Below are 27,500 nucleotides of genomic sequence, written 5' to 3'. Positions count from 1 at the left end.
ATATGGCAGTGTCAGACCTCTCAAGTGTACAGATATTTGCAGGATGTCCACATTTCTGCCTCATATTTTGGTCCATATCTCATAAACAGCTTTTTCTGGCAAATCACTCTGGGCTCAAGTCAGACTATAGTGACAAACATTTCAGTTTCAGAGTTCATACCCTTCCAAACATTCAACAAAATGCAGAACCTGTTACTCTCTCAACTGTTTAAGTTTGTTGGAGCATTATTTGGAATGTGTCCCTGTTTTGGGGCCTTTGCTCCGCATTTTTTATTACTTAGTCCGGATGTGTTCCTGTAAGAGGCTGTGGGGTATGGGCAGTGATTATCCTGCTGTGAGTATGTGTGTGGCTTGCAAGGTGCTACAGTGACATTATTACCTACTAGCTACCAACTAGCATGGCTGTTTCTGTTCGCACACTACTATTATAGAAATCCACTACATTTGACAGTAAATATACATGACATGCTTTGTGTACTACACATCCTATATTCCCTTTACATTCATTCCTACTATTACATGATATATTTGTTGTAGCACAATGCTCTTATATAACAGTCATGGCTTAGTGGTAACTCATACAGACTACTGTTTCCAAGGTCCTGGGTTCGGGACGGACAGTGGGATTTTATTTTGCTTTTGAGCAGACTACAGGCCTTGTCATTCAGAGTGACTAAGGCATTTTTAAGCAGTTATAACCAGGTTAGCACTGGTTTGTGCGGAGCTCACGCATGCGCACTGGTGTTCAGCTCTGCGCACACCCGCTTACAACTGCTTAAAAGTGCTTACTCTTGCGCACACCCGTGCTATTTTCTTTGAAAGAAATGAAAATGGGGAGACAGGAAACTGGTGAAAAAGGGGTCACAAAGAGGGTAAGACAGTAGGGAAACAAGCTCGGGTTTTGCAGGAGGGATGTAGGTAAGGCCCATAGCTGCCCATTTCTTCATCAGCAACAGCTGTGCATATGTTTGTAATTTGGTGTGACATTTGAAACCTTCCACCCCTGAGAGAGGTGTAAGGACAACAATAATACTTATTGTACAGCCAATTGTAATTGACAGTTTCCATGTCCAGCAGACATGTGTGCGAAATGGGCAGCTATGTGTGGGGTGTAATTTTTTTGTGGGTACAGAATGCCCTTTTTTTTTTTTTCAGGTGAGAGTGGTATGTCAGGTACGGGAAGTCGGTATAGCTGGGGAGGTAGGTTAGGTAGGTTAACAGACAAGACAAACAAGATGCATACAGGGGCGGTGTATGACACATGTGGGGGGAGGGGTTACACAATTGACGGGGACGGATGTTTGGATATCTAGAGCCCATGAGCCCACAGATGGCAACAGTGGAACTGATATCCCCACCCATGGGCAGTTGCCACTGTGACTTCACGGCCCAGGACTGGGCTGTGCTGGGGGCTGTGTAGGCCGGGCAGCAGGCATGCCCGTTAGTTGTGCCACCTGTGCCTCAAGCTGGCGTAGGGGCCCAAGAACAGCTTCCCGGATCTCCCTACGCACCACAGTCCAGACATTATGGAGGGTGAGTGGATGTTCTCCTCCGGCCACACTTGCAGAGGGGGGACGAGCCCCATCCCCTGCAGCGCTTCCACCCGCAGGTGGCACAGGGCCACCGGAGGAGGGTCCAGCCTGGGCACTACTGCCAGGTGCACTCGCCAGCTGAGGAGGGAGAGGTGGGTCCGCTGGAACCCGCCTTCCCTGTCGTCCTATGTTTTGCATTATGTCATGACAGTTTGGGTTAGTAATGTACAATACCATTCACAATTAGTTGTAACAGCATGCATTAGTATTCCCATTTACCAAACACCCAGATATTCAAACCATTGAACAGCAAGCATAACACATGCATATTTTGAACAGCAATACACAGTCCAACAACATGCAGGGTTGACTGATGGCAACAGGCCATCAGGTTTGGATGTATGAACAGGGCAGATGCATCAACGTACATGCAAATATGTATGAACCAACAGGACAAATGTCCAGGGGTGTTAATTGTGATTGCACATACCAATTTCACGTGGAATGGATTTTATGTGGTTATAGGGTAGGGTGAAGAAAAATTGAATTAACAACTTCAAATACCAATTCATATGCTGTACATTTCTAATAGCTGCAGATATATACACACTACAGTTCTGCCTACAGTTTCCTATGTGATAACTACTTCAAGTTGGTGATAGGAGTGTTACTGCTACATCAATATACATTTTCATTTTTATTCATACACATTCATATCAGGCTCTGTTCAGCTACATCATCCTGCTACATTTGCTTTATATAGCTATAGACAACTGTGGATGTTTGGTATTTCAGACAACCATACTATCTGCATATTGCAGACTGAGAGCAACATATCCAGATTTTGGGATACACATTCCAGCTGTGGTAACATTTTCAAAACATTTTACTGTTTGGTTCTGCTTGTCACATTCATTTCATTCTGTACTGACTGCAGTATACTTTATTCAGGAGTTACTACTACTTTATTGGTGGATTCATAACTCTTTCTCACACTCTCTCACTTGTTTTATTTTTACAATTCAGGATGGTACTTAATTCTAGGCTTTATTGACATGTTTTACCTGTAGTTATAACAATCCTTTCCAACAGTCTCACTTCTGTCATGTTTCTGTATTTCAACAGGGATATATTTCACACGTGTTTTACTCAGCTTCTGCAGCTGTACTTTTCAGCCTGCTGCAGGTTATGTACTATTATATTACAGGTGGGACATCTTTATTTCAGACTTTATTTCAGACTTGTTTCATTTTTCTGTTTGGATTACAGACTGCATCACACTTTTGTAATCAAGCAATACTTGCAAACCCTCTTACACTGTTACTTGCACATTTTATTACTTAGTGACTACACTGCACTCTTTTGCTAACTGTCATAATTATATATTTATTTACAGTTACAGGGAGAGGATTACTGACCTGCCTGGTGGCGCAACCGTGCCAGCGTATCGCCATAGGCTCTACGGTTCGCAGAACGGACACCTGCAGCTGTAATGTAAATAAAGCAATATTGGAATACGCATCTCCATAATATCAGCTAGGTTAATTTCTTACATAAATAATTACATGTAACTTACTCAGTAGTGGGGCGTTGGGCATTTGCCGGGCCTCCTGGATCCAAAGGTTAAGTTGGTCCTTCTTCCATCTTTTCAGGTCCGCATGGTGGTGACGAACCTGCTCACCAGTCCTTGGTATCCCTGTGGCACTGGTGAGATCATGAACCAAGCAGTCCCACGCCTCAGCCCTATATGTTCCCCACAGGACCTGGCCCTGCATGAGTTGGGCCTCATGATTGTGGACAAGGAGCCAAACCATATATTTGGAATCCTCAACACCCCACCTCTGTGCTCGAAAGCAATTACCCTCACCTACACCTGACATTCTGGCTGCAAGTCGGTTCTACAATCGGTTATGCTGTGTATTCCCACCTATGGGGCTTATATACGCCGTTTTTCCCGCACTTATCTGTGATTGGCCATTTTGGAATTGTATCAGCTTCACAAAACCTGCTTTGTCATGCTCCTCTTTCTATTCATTCCTATATATATGCTATTACTGCACTTCTAAGTGCAACTGTCATGGCTTAGTAGTTCAGTACCTTGACTATGGTGCATGGTATCCTGGGTTCGAACCTGGCTACTGCTTTTTATATTTCATGACTCTCTACACAGGCTAGGAGGTGTGTCTGTGTAAAGGCAGCTTTGTTACAGCTTGCTCAACGTTGCCCATCGGTTAGCTTGTTGGCGCAGCGCGCAGCTCCGCGCAAACGGGTTACGCTGGTTTACGCATTATTTGGCTGTCAGCACACATATTATGCTCAACTCAGCCATGAGCACACAGTTTCAGCGTGTCAAACCACTGCTCACCTACGGGCACTCATTTTACACCTGTTAAACCACTGCTCACCTATGGGCACTCATTTTACACCTGTTAAACCACTGCTCACCTATGGGCACTCATTTTATACCTGTTAAACCACTGCTCACCTATGGGCAGATGCACTCAACATGTTAAACTGTAGCTCAGCTATAGGCACATCTGACATTTTTTATTATTTTGTTATCTCACATTTCTTCAAAATATATGGCCCATTTCATTACATGTTACATAAAATATAATTTTATATATCTACATATATGTCAGGGACTTGTTTTGTGCTTATTTCACTAAAAATAAAAATTGATGTTGGGGGGGCTCGAACCAGGACTGCCTGCTCTTCAGCTGACATCTCTACCGCTACACTATTGCTTCTTGGCTTACTTTGCATATTTAGTTCTTATATGCTTTTCCACTGACTAACTGTGGCTAAGCTACGGGCATGCCCGCGCAAACGAGCGCAGTCACGGGCAAACATCTTTACAATTTAAAAAAAAAATTATAAGATGTTCATGTGTACATTTTATGTTCGTAGTCTGTGGGGGCATGTGTTGTGTTGTATTTATTCACATTTACACGGGCTCTGTCGTAGGGGTTTACTTTCGGGAATTTTACTCTTCTGGGGGCGTGTCCGTTTGCAGGGCTCGGCCTACAGACACGCCCCCTACTATCTTCCATGGACCGTGTAAGCCTTAGGTGTGATTCAGCTTGCCCTCATGCATATGCATGACATGCTGACGTCACACCGTTTAACTGCAGCCTCCGTGTAAGCCTTGTAACTCTTACATGGAGGCTTTGTGAATCCTATCTTTAATCTAAATTAAACCATTTAAATCACTGGGAGAAGCGCTTTAAAACCAAATTAGCACAACAGTCAAAAAACAATTCCTTTTTGCAGAAGGTAACTCCCCTCCACTCCTGATATGGGGGCAATCTCACTCACACCCACTGGCAAGATATATCTACCTTCTGGCTGTCTAAAATTAAAGAAGAAGGAGTGGAGGGAACACAAAATTTGACTTTCTTCTTCTTCTTTGATTCCATGATTTAGTCTGTGGGTAAACTCAGCAGAGCCAATTTAGTAAAATACTGGATAGAGGAAATTGTGACCCAATAGATTTGATGTTGCAAGGCTTACTCTTACAAGATGCAAGTGCACATTGTTTTCAACTTGTTGCAGAGTGCTGGAATAGGTTGTCTCACTCTCTCTGTCTACTACCTTGCATTAAGCAGTGCATAAGAAAATGAATGAACTAATGAACGATCAGAGTCTTTTCTTGAGAACTACCCTGAAAAATGCATCTTTGCATAACAGTTGGTTAGTTGACTAAGTAGCTGATAAACACTTCTCTTCATAATGCTGACAGAACCAAAATATGCTTCTTACCTAACATATTTTAAGGCTGTCTATTTCTTAAAGTACTTATCATAGATACTTAATAGTCTTTATTCCAGTAATAGAGTTCATGTTAAGAAGATTTGCACAACTCATTGTCTGAGACATCCTGCAAGTAAGACGCAATTTAAAATTATATGAAATTCTTAAAAGGTATGGATCTCAAAACAAGTAGAAGAGTTACAAACTAGTTTAAAGCTGTAAACATGTTGATACAAAGTTTATTTCAACACATAATACTAAGAGAGAGAAAGGGGTTATTTCACCCTTGTTGAATGCAAAGGACCCCAATAATATCGTAGAAGAGGTTATAATCATAGAGCCATGTGGGGGGTTAAATAAGGAGATGAACACTGGAAGTAATCATAATAGCAGGATTACATCTAAAGATAGGAGTACTAGTTACATAATGACTTTCAGTTTAGAAAGTAACATCATAAGGGATATTCTATACAAAAACTGGAACATGCTCCTTTATGATAGGAAATGTTCCACAGTCCTTGGCTTAGCTCCCGAAGTAACATTTAGGAAGGGTAAGAACTTAAAGACCCTATTAGAATGTAAACCAACAAAGGAGAAAGGCAATGTAAAAGGGTCTTACGGCTGCAGGAATTGTAACTATTGTAAATATATCAAGATAGGTAGTAAATATTTGATAAATAACAGGACATATGTATCAAATCACAAATTTAATTGCAATTCCAAACTAGTAGTGTATGGAGCCTTGTGTTCAAACTGTACAAGTTTTTATATAGGGAAGACAGAGAGGAGACTGAGAGATAGAATATACGAACATATTAACGCTATCTCCAGAATGAAAGCAGACAATGCTTTAGTAAAGCATATTCTATCCTTCCCTAATCATACTTTTAAATTTATAGGCTTGGACCAGATACAAATTGACAGTAGAAGGGGTCCTTTTAGTTTACTTTTAGAAGAACGAGAACTATCATGGCAATTTAAAACCAATGCCTTCATGGAACCAGGTCTTAATGACCATTGTAACATTTCATGTCTCTTGAAGCTTAGAAGCTTAAAGAGATGATTTTAGATTTTTGGTCAATTTTGCACAGGAAGTATTGGGTAAAAGTAAAACTGTGTTTTATAAATTTTCTTGTTATATTTTTATCTTCTAATGATGTTTTAACATGTATTTCTATATTTTTATATATATTTTTTGCATGCTTAGTAGGATGGATTTTTATTTGAAAGTCATGCAATGTCCTTACAAGATAAACCAAGGCATTTACAAGTGTATGTATGTACACTACCCATCGAGCTGTGAGTTAGAGCTATAAATGCTGATGAAGTACCACTTTAAATGTTACAATGACTAATTGAATTAATTAATTAATTTAATTTAATCCAATTGAAGGTTACTGAACTGGAAGGGGTAGGAAAACATATAAATAGCAAGCACTTGTGATTTTTATTTTTATCTGAAGAAGTCATCCAACTTTGTATGACGAAAAGCGCTTAATAATAAAAACTGGTAAAGAAGAGTTTTCGTTGCCTGGTATCCTTGTTCGGATTTACTTGGTTTAGTTGTTGAGCATTTCACTTGGTTTGTGGTCCTGTGATTTCCATGGCAGCAGAAACTTCTCCTGACTCTCTACGAACTGTTAATATGATGGACACGGAAAGCAACAATAGTCAGCCGTTATTGGATCAAACACCGAACTCCAATAACGAAGGTAACCTTACAGCACTCATTTTGGCTCTCTCACAGCGTGTAGACAATTTGGCGGCTAGATTGGAATCTAGCATAGCATCAGATACAGCTTTTCCTTTAAGCAGTAACAACATGGATATGGATATTACTCCAGCCCAGCATCCTCGTGGTTCTCCCATAGAAGGAGGTAGTGCACATAACGCTAATCGGGCGAGTAACGGAATTGGCTTAAATTCTAATACTTCCTATGATTCTAACTACAGGGGTAGTAGAACCATGACAATGATTGAAGGAGAAGGCGTCGGAGAGCTTATGGGAACTCCCAGTTTTGAAACATGGTTAACAGACACCAGCAAATTGCAACTGAAGCATCGGAACAACACGGGATTTTCGGCAGAAGACGCCAATGAAACTCAGGTTAGTTCAGTTAGTTTAACTAACAAATTGAAACTACTGGACAACAAACTTGTGAAGATTAAAAAGTTACAACTGGAAATAAATTATTTAAACAAGTGCATCAATGAGAACTTAATACCAAAGGGACTGCGCTATCATGTTTACCCTACGGGGTTAACAGCTAATTCCCTTTTTCATAAAGAACTGCTGTCTTTCTTTGATACACAGGGGTTAGGCTTGTTAAAACTGATGGTAAAACATTATGGACTACAAGTAGCTGACTTATCAAATGAAGTAAAGCAACTGAATGCGGACATACTAGCTAATTCAGACTTTCCCCGCTATAAGTTTGAATATGATAGGTCATTTACCACTATAGACCAATTGCTGGACAGGCTGAAAACAAATAAAACTAAAAAGATGAACAGAGATCGCTTGGCATATGCAAACGGCACAGCCTATCCCAAGCCACCTCCTTCACAAACTAGTCCTTTTAGTTCCAATACCATCATTAAGGACAATGGGCCTAGTGGAGGGGTAGACAATGATGAAGGCACAAATAACAACAGAAAGACTTTTCCCAATCAAAGGAATATACAGGATTCAAATAATAGCACATGGGCAAACCGCTTGAGAAATAACAGGGAGAGACCTGACGATAACAACATGGACTCTTTGGACAACTTTGATTATGCATACCAAGGGGCTATTCCAAAGGCAAATCCTTACAACCAAGGTCTTCAAAAAAACAACAAGCGCCCCTTGAACAAACCAAGGAGGTAATTATTACCTCGGAATCACCAAAAATTATCAACAATAGGGGGGGCGACTTTACCATCTACAATTTCTCAAGCTTGGACATTGACCCTAGTTTTGTGGAACTACTATCTAAAGGCTATAACTTTATACCAAACCAACATATGGACTTGGTGGAAAACATCAAAGATTTGAAACTATTTGTCAGGAAGCTTAACTTGAAACTGTTATTAGCTAATACTGAATATGTTAGACCTACTTATTATATCCCTAGTGACTATAACCCTCCATTACATCCAGCTCTCCAATTGTTTGAAGCAATCATGGAACTAGATTTAAGAAACCTGGCAAAAAAAACAGTAATTTATTCTTGAACAATACTAGTAGACCACCGAACATTACCCCAGATGAAAAAGCTTTCCTTCAACTATTTAAGACATTAAATGTTAGAGCAATAAAACCTGATAAGGGAGGGGGGTTAACTTTATTTGACTACTGTGATTATAATAACAGAGTCTCTGCAATTTTGGATAAAGAGGCATATAAGAAATCGAGTATTAATGAAGTGAATAGAGCGTACCAGCAAATCAAAGGCTATTTTAGTGATCTCTTCATAGAAGGATACATTGATATAGATATGTATAACTATATAAAAACAGAATGGCCCAAAATACCTGTCTTCTTTGCTACACCTAAAATCCACAAAAACTTGTGTAACCCCCCTTTTAGACCACTTATAGACGGAAGGGATTCCATCACATATGGTAGCGCAAAACTAGTAGATAACATTTTAAAAAAATATCTAGCTAAAGAAACCCAAATTTGCAAGGACTCGTGGGCTTTCTTAAGGAAAGTGAATGAATTAGAATTTAAGGAAGATTACAATTTCCTAACAATAGATGTGGTAGACTTGTATACCTCAATCCCACATGACATAGGATTGGAATGGATGAATATATACCTGGTTAAGAAAGGAGCTACCAGTAATGAGGTTTACTTAGTTACAGCATTGTTGGACATCATTCTGTCCAACAACTACTTTTTATTCAACAAAGAGTTATATTTGCAAAAATGCGGAGTGGCTATGGGGTCCCCAGTAGGTGCCAGCTTTGCAAACATAGTTATGGCTTACCGGGAGGGTAACTTCCTCTTAAATATGGAACAATTTACATCTATTATCGTGTATTATACACAATACCTGGATGATATCTTCATCTGCCTCCAAGGGGATAAGAATACAGGATTAGACTTGGTAGAATACTTAAACAACACTACTAATTTCCTGTCATTTACATTCGAGTTCCATGAGAACAAAATCAACTATTTAGATATCACTTTGGTCAAAGACAAGGTGAACAAACAATTCTATGCAAAAATACATAGAAAAGAGACATACTGTAACTCTTTTCTGCATTATACGAGCAGTCATCCTAATGCACAGAAAAAAGCTATTGTAAAAGGACAGGTAATTAGGGCACCTCGCATGGTTACACGGGATGAGGATTATATACAGGAATGTAAGTTATTAGAAGAAATGTTCATCTATAGAGGTTACCCTAAGACATTTCTAACCAATATTCTGGAAGAGGTCAATACTAAGAGAGAGAAAGGGGTTATTTCACCCTTGTTGAATGCAAAGGACCCCAATAATATCGTAGAAGAGGTTATAATCATAGAGCCATGTGGGGGGTTAAATAAGGAGATGAACACTGGAAGTAATCATAATAGCAGGATTACATCTAAAGATAGGAGTACTAGTTACATAATGACTTTCAGTTTAGAAAGTAACATCATAAGGGATATTCTATACAAAAACTGGAACATGCTCCTTTATGATAGGAAATGTTCCACAGTCCTTGGCTTAGCTCCCGAAGTAACATTAAGGAAGGGTAAGAACTTAAAGACCCTATTAGAATGTAAACAACAAAGGAGAAAGGCAATGTAAAAGGGTCTTACGGCTGCAGGAATTGTAACTATTGTAAATATATCAAGATAGGTAGTAAATATTTGATAAATAACAGGACATATGTATCAAATCACAAATTTAATTGCAATTCCAAACTAGTAGTGTATGGAGCCTTGTGTTCAAACTGTACAAGTTTTTATATAGGGAAGACAGAGAGGAGACTGAGAGATAGAATATATGAACATATTAACACTATCTCCAGAATGAAAGCAGACAATGCTTTAGTAAAGCATATTCTATCCTTCCCTAATCATACTTTTAAATTTATAGGCTTGGACCAGATACAAATTGACAGTAGAAGGGGCGCTTTTAGTTTACTTTTAGAAGAACGAGAACTATCATGGCAATTTAAAACCAATGCCTTCATGGAACCAGGTCTTAATGACCATTGTAACATTTCATGTCTCTTGAAGCTTAGAAGCTTAAAGAGATGATTTTAGATTTTTGGTCAATTTTGCACAGGAAGTATTGGGTAAAAGTAAAACTGTGTTTTATAAATTTTCTTGTTAGATTTTTATCTTCTAATGATGTTTTAACATGTATGTCTATATTTTTATATATATATTTTGCATGCTTAGTAGGATGGATTTTTATTTGAAAGTCATACAATGTCCTTACAAGATAAACCAAGGCATTTACAAGTGTATGTATGTACACTACCCATCGAGCTGTGAGTTAGAGCTATAAATGCTGATGAAGTACCCCTTTAAATGTTACAATAACTAATTGAATTAATTAATTAATTTAATTTAATCCAATTGAAGGTTACTGAACTGGAAGGGGTAGGAAAACATATAAATAGCAAGCACTTGTGTTTTTATTTTCATCTGAAGAAGTCATCCAACTTTGTATGACGAAAAGCGCTTAATAATAAAAACTGGTAAAGAAGAGTTTTCGTTGCCTGGTATCCTTGTTCGGATCAACACTATATTTGACAGGTTTACTCAATTGAAAATGTCATTTTACTGTGGAATAAAACCAGTAATATAACAGCTGCTGAAAATAAAAAAGCATGTATTTCACAAAGAGAATGATGAACTACAAAATGCTAACAGAGAATACACTTTGTGAAAAATTGTTTTTTTTTTGATATGTTTGCAGTTGAAAATGCTAAATGCCTTTAAAATACAATAATAATAGCTGACAAATGCAATCCAGTGTTCTTATAGTTGCATTAGTGATAGTGATATAACAGGTAAGTCATTTACTTTTGTGATGAAAATATCTGAAGGCTGTCGTTTCTATTTCCCCTTGGATTCTTATTTTTACCCCCCCCCACCCTGCAGCTGACCATCAACTGTCCCCTGCTCCTCCCCTTGTTGACCATGTCTACCAAATCTCTTGTAGCTTCTTTGGGCTTAAACTGACCCTTTGATGGGATTGGTGAGGAGATCAGGGACACTGGTGCAGCCTCATACTGCTGCCAGGGAGTGGTCATAATGCCTACTGCCTCCACAACTCAAACCTTCCAAGTGCCCTTTATTTTCTGTATCTGTAGTTGCTTGCATCTGGACTTTAAGAAAAAGTGAGTTTAGCAAAATGTATCTATCCTGTGAAAATACCACCTCAGGTCTCCCCTGACAATAGGCACACACATGGTCGAACTAACCCATTCAAAAAAAAAAAAAAAAAAACACTGCCAAATCATCCATTTTGATGTATAAAATCAAAATTTTTTTGTTACAAATTTTATAAAATGTCCAGTTAATTAATTTGTAATGTATTACTATTATTAAGTATCACGGCTTTATTAAGCAGACTGGCTAGCTCCATTGGTAGAGTTTAAGACCACTATTCATAGTCTGTGGGTATTAGGTTCAAGTTAACTGAGAGTCCTTATCTGCATGTTTGTGATTCGGAACCCCACGGTGACTGAGTTTCTTGTCTGGCAGTCATTGCACAGAATTTAGACAATGAATTGCTTCCTATACTCCAGAAATTGATTCCTTCAAGCATGAATTTCCTGTTGTGTGACTCTGACTGAGGCAGTGGTCTGGGGATTTAGATAGGTATCAACAAGACATTGGTCCTATTTCATCTTTGTTACATTTATAGAGACTATCTCCCTACTTATGGATACAGTGACATATTAACAAAATGCTGGGAAAATGGTATTCTGCATTCTTGGGAAAAGCCAAATTTATCTATATATTTCATGGCAGTTTAAATTACTTTTGTTCTTTTTTGACAATGTGTAGCATTTCTCAGAGTAGCTCTATTCCTTGATGCTGTAGCCTGTGCAGCCAATGTCCCGCCATGTAATTAAAGTAGGATATAACAGGAGAAGGCTGGTAACAGCAAAATACCTTGTAAGGCAGTCTCATGAGAAAAGGGGCATTGTTAGCCAACATTAGTATGTATTTAGTTATTTTCAGGTAAGTGATCTGGACCACTGTGACCCCTTTCTGCTAAAAACTAGGTATAAAAAAGGAATCTAAATATCTACAGCAATACAGAATCCAGTTACAGCATTAGACTAGCACAACATGTAACTCTAATTCCTACCTCTCAACTTGCAAACCTTCAAAATAGGTATCTGTGCATCAAATGTTGCTGTTTTTCTTTCAGCTTTTCCCGGTTAGGGGTCGCCACAGTGGAACTCCAGTCTGCTAATGATTGGCAGTCAATTTTTATGGTTCTGAGGTGCCAGCCTGATGCCCAACCTTCAACAAAGGCATGCCCATTCACACATGTCTTTAGAATGCCACTCAGCCACAGGGAGGACATGCAGACTCCATACAGAAGACGCTCCAACCAAGAATTGAACCAGAAAACCTCTTGCTGTGAGGCAACAATACTACCAATGCACCACCATGATTAGCATAAAATATGAATACCAAATAGCACATACATCTTCCTGTTTCTAATAGGAATGTGGGACACTACTCAGAAACATTTTTAAAAAATAGAGTGACACAAATGATGGAAAAATATAAACACATCAGAAACAGTTTAAGATCTGTAGACATTAACAAATGGTAATGCAAAATTCTACCATTTAATTTTCTGTTAAAAAAGGGAGCTCTAAGTTAAGTGTTCTTTGTCTTTAAATTATTGGTGCCACTAGAATTTTGGTCGTGTAATGAGAAAGCTTCAAAAATCACATAAGATGAAAGGATATTCAGAAAACTGTATGAAGGGGTAAATCATGCCAGAAAATAGGAACATTCCTTCAAAAATAGGAACATCTTTTGCAGAGGTAAACCAGGCCTGAAAATAGGGATTTTCCTTGAACATGGATCTATGTCATATCATCAAAAACACCATTTGTTGAATGCTTATTATTAAAACACCAATAAGAGAAAACCCTAAATAACAAATAAAAGTTTCAGCAAAAACTTTCCCTGGGCTAAAAACCAGTTGACCAACCCAGCGAACTATACAAAAACATCACCAAATAAAACCCATTCTAATAGGTTGCTATGCCCCCCACACCTTCCCTAACTAAATATACCAATTCCAACATCGCACTACAGTGGGAAAAAGGGAAAATCCCTGATGGTGGCCAACTGGTTGTTTCCCAGCTAAACATTTCACTGAAATGCTCATTCAAGATTTAGTCTTTTTGTTTATTAGTGTTCAACTAATAAGCGTTCAACAAATAGTGTTTTCGATTATATGATATAGATCCCCTCAAACACAGCAGCAGTTGACAGGTCTGCACTAATACCTAATACAGTGAGTGCAAACAACTGCAGACACCAGCATATATCAGAGTGTGTAGGGATTATTTTGTGAAGTTTAATAGCCCAGTTTTCTAACTGAGAGATTGCAATTACATTTTGGTTTCTGAGTTCTAAGTAGTGCTTTCAGGTGCAAGAAGAACAAAAATAGTGAAAGCAGCAGTCTAGTGCAAGAAAACATTCAGGTGCTTTGTTTCCATTGGACTAGGTCATAGGTCAGACCATGGCTATAGAAGAATTTACTCAGGTTTCAAAATACACAAAGACATTAGTGAGATGAGAATTAACCCAAAGGTGGTATTACATGCACCATCAAATCCTTCTCCTTGTTACAGCAACAGTCTAGTACAAGAAAACATTCAGGTGCTTTGTTTCCATTGGACTAGGTCATAGGTCGACCATGGCTATAGAAGAATTTACTCAGGTTTCAAAATACACAAATACATTAGTGAGATGAGAATTAACCCAAAGGTGGTATTACATGCACCATCAAATCCTTCTCCTTGTTACAGCAACAGTCTAGTACAATAAAACATTCAGGTGCTTTGTTTCCATCGGATTAGGTCATAGGTCAGACCATGGCTATAGAAGAATATACTCAGGTTTCAAAATACACAAAGACATTAGTGAGATGAGAATTAACCCAAAGGTGGTATTACATGCACCATCAAATCATTCTCCTTGTTACAGCAACAGTCTAGTACAAGAAAACATTCAGGTGCTTTGTTTCCATCGGACTAGGTCATAGGTCAGACCATGGCTATAGAAGAATTTACTCAGGTTTCAAAATACACAAAGACATTAGTGAGATGAGAATTAACCCAAAGGTGGTATTACATGCACCATCAAATCCTTCTCCTTGTTACAGCAACAGTCTAGTACAAGAAAACATTCAGGTGCTTTGTTTCCATTGGACTAGGTCATACGTCAGACCATGGCTATAGAAGAATTTACTCAGGTTTAAAATACACATAGACATTAGTGAGATGAGAATTAACCCAAAGGTGGTATTACATGCACCATCAAATCCTTCTCCTTGTTACAGCAGCAGTCTAATACAAGAAAACATTCAGGTGCTTTGTTTCCATTGGACTAGGTTATAGGTCAGACTATGGCTATAGAAGAATTTACTCAGGTTTCAAAATACACAAAGACATTAGTGAGATGAGAATTAACCCAAAGGTGGTATTACATGCACCATCAAATCCTTCTCCTTGTTACAGCAACAGTCTAGTACAAGAAAACCTTCAGGTGCTTTGTTTCCATTGGACTATGTCATAGGTCAGACCATGGCTATAGAAGATTTTACTCAGGTTTCAAAATACACAAAGACATTAGTGAGATGAGAATTAACCCAAAGGTGGTATTACATGCACCATCAAATCCTTCTCCTTGTTACACCTCGTGTAGATTTAGCATGCAAAACAGTGTAGTGACATATTCTTAGACATATTTAGAAGTACCTTCAGACACCGAACTGATGTCAAGAGATAAAAGGCACCCAAACTTGATGGCAGCACATTTGTCACTGTTCTTCAGTGTTTAACTTATTCTTGTATCAAAAACTGCATCATCAATGTGGGATGTATTCTAAGAAATAACTAGACTGAGTGAATATTTTTCTTTTTTCACTGTATTTGAGGATGAGGTGAAATCTTCAGTTGCAGTGTGATAAGTATGTTTTGGCTGGTCAGTTTGGCTGGATGACATATGTGACACTATTATATGTTGAGATATGTTTTTGGCTGGGTGACTGTAACTGATCAGTGTGGGCGTTTATAATATTTCAGTCAGAAAATGATACCTGCCAAACAGATCTCAGCAAAGAAACAGCCTTTATTTAAACATAAAATAAGTCAGTGCAGTAAGATTGACCAGGGAGACAGCCATTATACTGATAGTATATGTTTTTAGACACACATGGCCAAATTCTAAGCACTCATGCTGCCAGAGACAAGAAGTTATTGACTTATGGGGGTAGACTGACATCAGACTGTCTAGTCAAGTCAATATCATCAAACTTTTCAAAGCCTAAACATTGATTGGGACTATCCTTACCTACTATTTCATCATCTTACTACACTAATAATTAATCAGGCACATCATAATATTCATTTCCACAAACTAAGAATACAGTAGTTTACATAAAGCTAAAAATAACAATAAAAAATAAAGAAAATATATTTCATGTTACAAACAGGGTTTGTTAATTTGGTTAGAAAACATGATGGAACTTTAAATGTGCAAAAGAAGAAGAGATTAAAATTATATTTTACATCAAATAGGATGCTTTGGGAGATGTAGCAGGGAGTTACTAATGATCCCAGAGCATCGCGCAGTTATAATACTAATTGGTCCATAAAAAGTTGTAGTGCGTGTTTATGAAAATAATATGTGCTATAATGAGTGTATTGAGGTATGCTACGAGCACATCAAAAACTTCATCTGAAATGCCATTTCTGAAAGCAAACATAATTTTCTCCCAATATATTTGACCTATTTCTTGCAATATTCTATATCTGTTTTATATTTATCTGAAATGCAAAATGACAAAAGGAGCACAGATTTCAAACAGATGGCACACACATGGGCTACAATTATTCCTGAGTGCTTGCAGCTTTATATAATCAGAAAGCAAGGACTTCAAGTTCAGCACTTTAGAATGATAATGATCTGTGTACTAACACATGGTACTTCTGATGTCTTAACCACACAGAATAATACATGTAGTTTAAAATCAATGCTACTTTTGGGTATATTACATGTAGTATAAAAACTACCAAGTGTCACAAAGTAAGTGCTTATGCTGTTACAAAAAAAATATATATATATATATATATATATATATATATATATATAATACACATATATAATTATCCAAAGCAAGATGAAAACCTAAACTATTATATGTATGTGTGTGGTATTACAGAATTTACAACTGTTACCTGTTTTTTTTCCCACAGGTATGAATCAAAGTCTGGGTGGGTGGAACAATTAAGTAATATACTTATTAGCCACAAGTGCCTTACATTTAACAGGCAATAGTTATTAAACTTCTGGAGTAATTTGACCAGACATGCAGATTGTATAGGTAAGGGTTGTAAAAAAATCTCTTCTCAGTTTCTCGCCACTTCACATATGAAGAAATATGGTTGCTTGCTGTTCACAACCTCTACTAAGTAGGAAACGGATAACTGGATTTTATTTCCTCTTTAAAGGCACTGCTATTTTATTACTGTCTCCCTGTCGTATCAGAAAGCACCAATATTTTTCATTTTCCCATTTTTAGGGGGGGGGGCAGTCATTGCAGCTCCTGTTCAGAAAGGTGGTAGATTACTTCAATTCTTATTTGGTAAAAAAGAGAGATTAATTTTCACCCTACTGCTGGTGTTATAACTTAAGTATACTGTGAAGCTAGTGAGGACATCCCCTCATTGTGTCATAAAAATATAGCTCTGCAACCATATCTGGTGTTTTACAAAATCTAACAAAAAACACCAGCAAAGGAACCTTTATCCCTGCCTGCTGCAGTAAAATTGAATTAGTAGCAAATACTAGTGCTGTCAAAGTACATACAAATGATAGAAGCCATGCTGAGACTGGTAGAGCATTCCATATTTGACTGTAAATTCCTGAAGTTGAAAATAAGCTAATTTCTAAACTATCTTAAGTAAGAAAGAAGGTATAGAGATAGGCCAGATTATGGAAAAATTAAGGGTTAGAGGTCTTCTGAATATGAATGATAAAAACATTCTTACACATATTATCAGAAATGAGGGACAGAATGCAAACAGATAAACATATTAGAAGTAAACTTACAGATAATTTTAAGAAAGAAAAGATCTACTAGCCTTTGCCATCCAAAAGAAGTTCTCGATTATTAAGCTCAAACGAGGATGGTTAAATGTAGGCTCACTGAACATCTAGTCCTTGATACAACTAGACCAGTCAATGGACCCCTCTTGTCAGGTAAACCAGCTAGGGACCTGTGTGACTTGCTTTGCCTATTAGTAGCCTACATGCCAATCATTTACCCAGTTGAGAAAAACAAAAAAACAAACAAACAAATGAATGAATAAATAATAAGATACATTTAGCACATGCTTGGCATCATTCAGTTTTTTTTTGTCTAATGCTTAAATACCATATGACTGATTTCCTACAGTACTGTTTTGTGGTTAGACGAGGGGGTGAAGATTATGAATTGTGTAACATTTTGTCAATATACCTGCATATTTAGATTTCTTGCCTCCCTATTGCTGCAGTGATAACTTTTTTAAACCTGCTTGGGAGAGCTGAAATCAATTCTTAGTAATGCAAGCTTTACCTATCCAGAGTTGTAAACAATGATTCTCTGTCACTACTACATGCCTTGCTGCATGTTGGCCTTCCAATGCCTTTTTCTTTTCAGCTGTATTGGCAATATCAGCAGCCTGTATAATGAATGTTGCCTCATCCTTTTTCCACATCTTAACCTGCTACACAGCCTCAGATTTTCACCATGTCTATCACTCATGAGTGCTTCAAATAAATTATATAGCTTCCTAATGAAAATGTGACAGTTTTTGATTGATCCTCAAGTGTAACCATATATCACTGCAACACCTGACTGCAAACAGTCAAAGCTGGAAATATCTCTAAGAAAGCATTTTATTGAAGGGGAGGAACACCCCCCCACACACACACACTGACTCTCAGTAGAGGAGGGGCTGCACCTATCATACTCTGCTACATAAAATATATAAATTCTGAGATAATGTTATCTTAGGACATGGAAGAAATCCATAGCATATTGCAATTGCAATCTCCTTGTGCAAAACCTGGATATTGCATACTTGTGATTACTCATAAGTGCAATTCACTAGTGTGTTCACAAACAAGCCTGATACCATAATGTGCATATTACATTGCATGCAACATGCCAGCAATATGCAGTGTACATTACCTTGATCCCAATGTAGTGTAGCATCAGACGTTTCTAGCTAATGAAATCTCATGCTTAAACTATAAAAACATGATTTTAGTTACATATTGTGTTTTATATGAACAACATTGTGTACTTATCTTCAAGTCATAGCTGGTCTCAGAATTCTAGACTAGAAGGCTATCCAGTGTCACTTGCTTTCAGATTTTCATTACAGAACTGTTAACAATCTTTCAGTCAGTATAAGACATGAAAAAAATCATATTTTTTTCATGCAACAATAGGTCTACAAAAGTTGCAGTCCATATCATCTCTGCCAAATAATCATTGTGTAGACTAAGTAATTGAGGTAATAATGAATGTAGCCACTGTTAGTTTAAATTTTTTTAATATTTTCAAAAAATCTCTATGGAAAAAGTGAATATAAAGGCACAAAAACATGAAGGCATACCTATGTCAAATCAAATGAGAAGCATTGCCTATATCAACATTTCATGCATAAGCTATCTTTCAAAATTTTAGTGCTCATACTGCAACCGTAGATTGTCTGATTTGCCAGACTTGCTTGCAGTCACCCATAGTGCCTGGAAGTTTAGAGTGTGCCATTTTGTTTGTTTACAGACACAGACACAGAAGCACACACACACACACACACAGACACAGAAACACACACACACGCACGCACGCACGCGCACACACACACACACACACACACACACACACACACGCACGCACACACACACACACACACACACACACACACACCCACACACACACACACACATACTCATTTCCATATCTATATGTCTGTGTCAATAGTGACATATCTAGCTAAACATTTTTTTGTATAGAGATTGAGACAGATTGCACATATATATGACATGTACATGTACAACAGTGTATTCATTTTTCTGCCCATGTAGGACTTCTCTTTGCTAGCTTTTCTTTAATTTTGCTAGCCAGTCATTTGCTGTTCTCGAATGTATGTTGGTATCTTTATTTATTTATATATATATATATATATATATATATATATATATATATATATATATATATATATATATGTGTGTGTGTGTGTGTGTGTGTGTGTGTTTAACTATCTGTCTGTCTGTATATCTATTTATGTATCTATTGAATTTGTTAACTGGAGTAGAGCAGTGATCTATATGCACCTTTGGGGTGTAATCCCGAGAGGACAAAGGCATGAAACATGTAATAAACCAATGCAGTATGATACAACAGCAATAAACAACACAACATATTTGCAATGCATTATAATTTATGTAAATAATATAAAGCATAGGTTCAAGGAGAGCCTGCACAGCATATACGACATAATACAGGTGTATCAGTAACTTAACATTTATAGCATTCCACCTCTTAATGTGAAAAAGACCAAAACATTTTCAACATCAGATGTTTAAGGTATAAGAAAGTGACTGCTATATTTAGAAGATTTCCATTTTGGTATTAAGACTGTGTTCCTTGAAGCCTGACAAGAGAAGAAAAAAAATTATAATACCAAGATATTAGGGAAGAATGATGTGGTTTGCAAGAGAATTTAATTTTAATGTGTGATTAATGAATAGGTTGTGTTTTGGAGTAGAGGATGGAAATTACTATAAAAGTAGAGCTAAAGAAGTTATAGAAGTGTATTAATCAAAAACGCTTACATTTTACAGATTCAAACAGATGCTTTTTTTCAGTTTGTTTCAAAAATTACAGCTCTGTAAGTTAACTTACCATACCAGTAGATGTTCTAATAAAGTTATGTCACATCATAAAAAGTAATGTCATGCGCTCCCTATTGAAATGCTGGCATTCAAACTGGTGAGTGCTAGCAAGTCATAAAAGAAAGACCAAAAACCCAAGAAAAGACTGAATCTTGAATATCACTCCTATTTTTCTTCCTTTTAAACTTATTTATTTATTTTTTTTGCTGTAAGGCAAGTCCCCCTGCACCACCCACATCTCCAAACTTATATATATATATATATATATATATATATATATATATATATGTATGTGGGTTTACCTCAGAATGTTAAAACCAGAGATGGTTGAAGACCACTTCATCGAGACAAAATAAACAAAATCCCAGTTCATTGACAGACCAAATCCATGGAGATCTTCCAAGGGTAATTAATCACTCAGTCAATAATAAACAAAACCTAAATCACATCATTCTAAGCCCATCTAGGAGGGGGGGCTATACCCCCCACACCTTCCCAATGTAGGGGACTGCACTTCCACACACCCTAACTAAATATAACAACTCTGAGATGACAATAAAATTTGGAAAAGGGAAAAATGCACCTTCATGGCCAACAGGTTACTTACCCTGGGAAGATCTTCATTGATCTAGTCTGTCAATGAACTGGGTTTTAATTTATTTCATCTCAAAAAATTGGTCTTCGATCATCTCGGTTTTCGATATTCTCAGGTAGACCCATATATATTATGTATCTAAATATATATATATATATATATATATATATATATATATATATATATATATATCAAAAAACTTGAGAGAGATAGAATTGAATATGAAATAGGAAAACCTTATCCCTTGCCTAATACTAGGAATAGAACACAATATATGGGTGAAGGTGTAAACAGGGTTGATGGCAATAACAACAGTATTAATATTGTTGAGGATGAAAACAAAGTTATTGATGAACCTGCAGTCCCTTTAGAAGCACCTCCCAGGAGGTCAGAACACCTACAGAATCGAATGAGACAGACAAACTACAACAAGGGAACAGAGAATTACAGGAATTCCTATTCCAACAGGGGTTACCCCTTCAGGAGATGGGAGAGGGGAGCACCCAACAGGTGGTAAATGATGTTTATGAGCAAATGGATGCACTAATTATAACCAACACCTTTGGAGACTTTAAAGTTTTTAACCTCAGTGAGGTGCATGTAGATGTCAAGTGGGCAGATTTGTTTAAAAAAGGATTAAACTATGTTCCTACAAATGATTGAGAAAATGCTGATAGAACTCAAATTATTTTTAGGAAATTGAATTTTAAGTTGTAATTTGACAAAGAACAGTTGCACATTCCTGACATACAATGTAAGAAATCAAGTACTTTCAACCCTCCCTTGAACCCTATTTTACAAATATTTGAAAATTTGTGTAGTAGTCAGATTAGAAATATAGTTAAGCAAAAAAACATGACTACACACCTAATTTAACAGAGGAGGAAATACTTTATTGAAGCAAATTGTGAATAACAAAACAATTAGGGTTATGAAACCTGACAAGGGAGGGGGAATTGTAATCATGGATCAACGAATATATGTAGAAAAAATGTTGTTACATTTGTATAGTGAGAGCTATAATGAAATATCAGTTAATGAGATTAACATTACCTATAGGTACATTGACATCACCTTGAATGATTTATTGATAGACGGGCAAATCACAAGTATTGAGTTCAATTTTCTCCAGCAAAGTGCACCCAGGATACCGATAATATTCGGTATCCCTAAAATCCACAAAATTTTGGTGGATCCCTCCTGAGACCCATAGTAGATGCGAAGGCATCTAAGACCTTTAACCTGGCAAAATTTGTGGACTTTCATCTCAAACATGTGTTAGATAAACAGCAACATGTACCTAAGGATTCATGGGACTGCTTAAGTAAAATCAATGTGAGTTTATTTAGTGATAACTTAATCTTGGTGACTATTGACTATCTAACTATATTAGAAGACCTCCTAAACTGGCTTTCTTCTAATCTCCCTCAAGACAATTATTCTAGGTGACTTTAATATTGATTGGAATTTATGTAACAACACCGGTCCTTCTTCCCTTATCAACCTGCATGGCTTCTCACAAGCTATAAACTCTCCAACTAGAACAAATAAACTTAATAATAAAGAAACCATCCTAGAATGGATGCTAACAAATTGTCCACAACAAAACTATACAACAGGAACCCTCTCAGATGACCTTAGTGACCACTCTGTGATATATATTATCAGACATAAAACAAGCTTAAATATCCCCTCTTCAGTCAGAACAATCCGTAGCAAAAAACACCTTGACCATGAACTGTTTCTAACCGAACTAAAACAATGTAACTGGTCTCCTCTTAAGTCTCTCCCTATAGATGAAGCAGTTAACTACTTTAATACTACCTTCCTAGCAATCCTAGACTAACATGCCCCATTGCGTTCCATAAGAATGAAAAATAAACCAGCTCCATGGCTCTCTAATCACACTAGGAAAGTAATTCTCAATAGAAACAAATCTTGGGCTAAATGGCGGTCCACAAAGGACATAACTGATCACCAAACCTTTAAACAACAAAGAAATATAACAAAAAAAGCTATCCTACAAGACAAAAAGAACTTTTATATACAGCTACAACAATCATCTCTTCAACAACCACACAAATTCTGGTCTACAATTAACACACTACTATCCCCAGGCAGAGTTGAATCACCTAATTCACTAGGCTCCAACCCTGACTGTCCAGTGCAAACAGCTAATGCCTTTAATTCTTTCTTTACTACTACCATACTAAATCTAGCAAATCAGCAAAACCCAGATACCTCTAATTTGCCCAGTCCCAGCTCTACTCCTCCCCCTTTTCACCTAGAGCCTATACCCACCTCCTATATCTCTTCCCTACTTCAAAAACTAAAACCTAATACCCCCTCAGCTTACAAGCTACCAGCCGAATACCTTAAAATAGGAGCTAAAGCCATTGCCTACCCAATCTCCATATTGATCAATAGAACTTTAAAAGAAGGTTTAATTCCATCAATCTGGAAAATCTCATACATTATTCCTCTTCATAAAGGTGGCGACTCTACTGAGTTCTCTAACTTTCGTCCCATTGCTCTACTCTCCCCACTTGCTAAAATCATGGAGAAATGTATCCATAAACAACTTATAACCCACCTACTCCGCCATCAGCTCCTAGCTAACTATCAACATGGTTTTAGACCATTTCATAGTACCACCACAGCCTTACTATCCTTTACCAACTGTATCAACAAAAATCAGAATAATAATAATAATACTCTATCCTCTGCTTTCTTTGTAGACCTATATAAAGTCTTCGACATGGTTAATCATCAACTTCTCCACCTACTGAAGTCGCTCTCCTTTGACTATCCTTCCATGAACTGGTTCACAGCCTATCTTGAAAACCGAAAACAAGCAGTTCTCTGGCAAAACCATCTTTCCGACCTTCTTCCTACCTCTCGAGGTGTCCCACAAGGCTCTATTTTAGGTCCACTACTATTTTCCATTTTCATAAAAGACCTTCATCTCTCTATTCCACTGTCTACCTGTATCCAATATGCTGATGATTCTACTATCATTTGTTCTGCCTCATCCCAAACTGAACTTCATTCTCTCACACAAAAAGCCTTCTCAACTATTGAACAATGGTTCTCCAACCACTGTCTTCTCCTTAACCCTAAAAAAAACAAATTACTGCTCTTTACTCCCTCTCATCTATCGCCCCCTCTTCATTTCACACTTACATCACAAAACTCCTTGAAATTACTATTGACAATCAACTAAAGTTTGACACTCACATAAATTCCACAATTAAATCTACAAACAAAAAACTTGGATCCCTTTATCATATCAAACCTTTCCTGACACCAGTAGCCAGAGCCACAATAGCTAGAACCCACTTAATCTCTACCCTGTTATATGCTTCCCCCATATATACCAATCTTTCTAAAAATAATCTTAACAAACTTACTAGATCATACAATAATATTGCTAGATTTACTACCAACTCTCCTCACAGAACCCACCACTGTCCAAATTTAAAACAGCTAGGGTGGCTTGAATTACTGCACCTACTACAATTTAACCAACTTATAATTGCCTACAAAGCCCTACACCAACCCGATAACACCCCAATTCTCTCTACCCTTATAAGACCATATAATAACTTAAAGAATCTTCGCTCTGCCAACAAAATGTTGACACACACTTCCTTCTCTAATAACCTAGCAGGTGATTCTTTATTCTCAAACTCAGTTGGTAAAATATGGAATCAGTTACCAAATGACCTCACTATCCTCACCTCTCTCTCACTATTTAAAACTAACCTAAATTTTTTCTTCTCCAGTCACTGGTTATGCTCCTGTACCAACCCTGACTAACCATTTTTTCTCTAACTATCTGTCAACCACAAAATATCATTCTCAACCATAATCTCTACATCTAACCATTCCTTAAACTAACCCTCCTTCTTATTCATAGCACTCTCTCTCCTGAGTACTACTTCTTATCCTTAACTCTTCTACCCATTTTTCCTCTCTCTTATTCCAATTTTTGTTAACTGAAGAGGTATTATTCCATATTAATGTCATTGCCTAACTTTTTCTTTAGATGTTTCAAAATGTTGTTTTAAAATGTTTAATCTATAAAAGTTAACTCAAAATGTTATTTTATGTTTTTGTATGTTTTTATTATGCTGTGTAACTGGAGCTTTTCTCCCCAGGCCTCCACTGAAAAATGGACATGTATCCAGTTGGATGTCTTATTCCAATTTTTGTTAACTGAAGAGGTATTATTCCATATTAATGTCATTGCCTAACTTTTTCTTTAGATGTTTCAAAATGTTGTTTTAAAATGTTTAATCTATAAAAGTTAACTCAAAATGTTATTTTATGTTTTTGTATGTTTTTATTATGCTGTGTAACTGGAGCTTTTCTCCCCGGGCGTCCACTGAAAATGGACATGTATCCAGTTGGACTAGCCCGGTCAACAAATGTAAAATAAAAAATAAAAATAAATAAAATAAAATTGATATTAAGGACCTGTTTACATTCATCCCCCACGACATTGGTACATTGCGGTTTCATGACTTCCTATGTTCTAACACTATACTTAGTCATGCAAGGACCCTAATGTTCCATACATTAATGGATTTAATTCTTAATAACAATTTCCTAGTGTTTGATAACCAATTTTTTAAACAAAGGGTAGGAGTGGCAATGGGGGCGGCATGCGCCCCCCTTTTTGCAAACATAGTCTTAACACAATGGGAAATCAGTTATGTGTTCAATAATGAGTTGTTCAAATACTGTAAATTTTACGGTTGGTTCTTGGATGATATTCTTATTTTTTGGAAAGGTACACAAGACTTTCTCGACAGTTTCTTTGATTTAAATGACAGTACAACTTTTTAAATTTTTACTATGGAAACTGCATTGGATAGGATTCATTTTTTGGATATAGAGATTAAGAAAGACAGTAGTAACAAGTGTTTTATCTCTACTATCTACAGAAAGCTGACCTACTCGAATACGTTGCTTCACTGTGATAGTTGTCACCCCCTGCACCAGAAAAGATCCCTTGTTAAGGGACAGGGGGTGAGGCGGGCTAGAATGGTGAATGACTTAGAAATATTTATCCAAGAAACTGAGGGGTATGTTATTAAGAAGGGGTTATCCAGAATTTTTTATTGATCCCATATTACAAGAAGTGACAATTAAAATAACTGAGGACACTTTTTTCCATTGTTAGGTACAAATATCAACACCACTGTTTCAGATATTGGGACAGTGAATAATAGTAGTACATGTGATATATTCCTTTCTTAAAACCCTCTTTTGCGCAGTTTTGCACGTTTTTGTGCACAGCGCAATAACGGGCAGCGCCGCCTAATTGGGTTTAAACTATTCCTGGCTCCACAAAGTCTGCTCTTCACTTTTTCCCTTAGAACTGCTCTATCTCTCAAAATAACACCATATTCTCATCCTAAGGCCCTTCACTGGTCCAAATAAGTAATCTTACAAGTTAGCACTATTAAACCATAAGCACTACTTACTCTTATACTCTCTACGATTACCTTGTCCCCTATTGGACCATCTTAATTCAGTTCCCGGTATCACTCTAGCATGTCCAAAGGTCAGTCAATGGTTTCCTCTCCAGCCCAGCTGGTGAATCTGGGAATTTTGAGGCAATGTTACAACTGTCTCATGTACACGGACAACCCTCTCCTCTTCCAAACAGGTTCAAATATATGTGAGAGATGCAACCATATAGCCAAACTGGAGGCTGAGCTCTCTCATTTCAAAACTGGTATAACCAGTCAGGAGGAGAAGGTAACCTCACACAACACAATTCCAGTATCACATAGTCCCACCACATCAGCGAACCAAACACATAAATACCCTAAAACATACTCAGAGGCTCTAAATAAAAATCTACCTAAGCAACAGAGACCTCCAAAGCAGACATCCAAGCAAACGCCACCCCAAAACAAAACACGCACAACACATAGCCCACAAAGTCAGTGTGCCAAGCAGCCACAGCCCTTAAGGCTGAATAACGCACCCGATACTCTTGTAATAGATGACTCTATTGTCAGACACACTGACGTCCCACTCACCAGGCTGAACAAGGAGAATGTCACAGTGCCTGTCGGGCACTAGGATCCGCCACATAACACAAGCACTCAGGTCACTCCAAAGCAAATACAAATTTGACTCAGTCATTGTACATGCTGGTGTGAATGACCTGAGACGTACCTCCCTGGACTACATGAAAAGAGGAGCTCTCTGAACATGTAGCCCAGACCGGTATGACCCTGACCTTGAGCAGCATCTTACCCTCACCTAGAATGATGCCACAGTACAAAGACAAAATGATCGATTTTAACAATTGGCTAAAATTTTGGTGTCATTCAAAGGGGATCCAGTGTCTATCAGCCTGGGATGACATGCTCGACAAGCCACGTTGCTTCACTAGGGACGGCTTGCACCTGTCACCACTGGGCTTTCGGATACTGGCAAAGGCTCTGGCCAC

The sequence above is a fragment of the Protopterus annectens genome, chromosome 8.part0, assembly GCF_019279795.1.
Source record: "Protopterus annectens isolate FY-2018-M chromosome 8.part0, PAN1.0, whole genome shotgun sequence".
In the NCBI taxonomy this organism is placed as follows: domain Eukaryota; kingdom Metazoa; phylum Chordata; order Ceratodontiformes; family Protopteridae; genus Protopterus; species Protopterus annectens.
The sequence above is the reverse complement of the archived record's forward strand: the minus strand, read 5'-3'. Positions refer to the sequence as shown.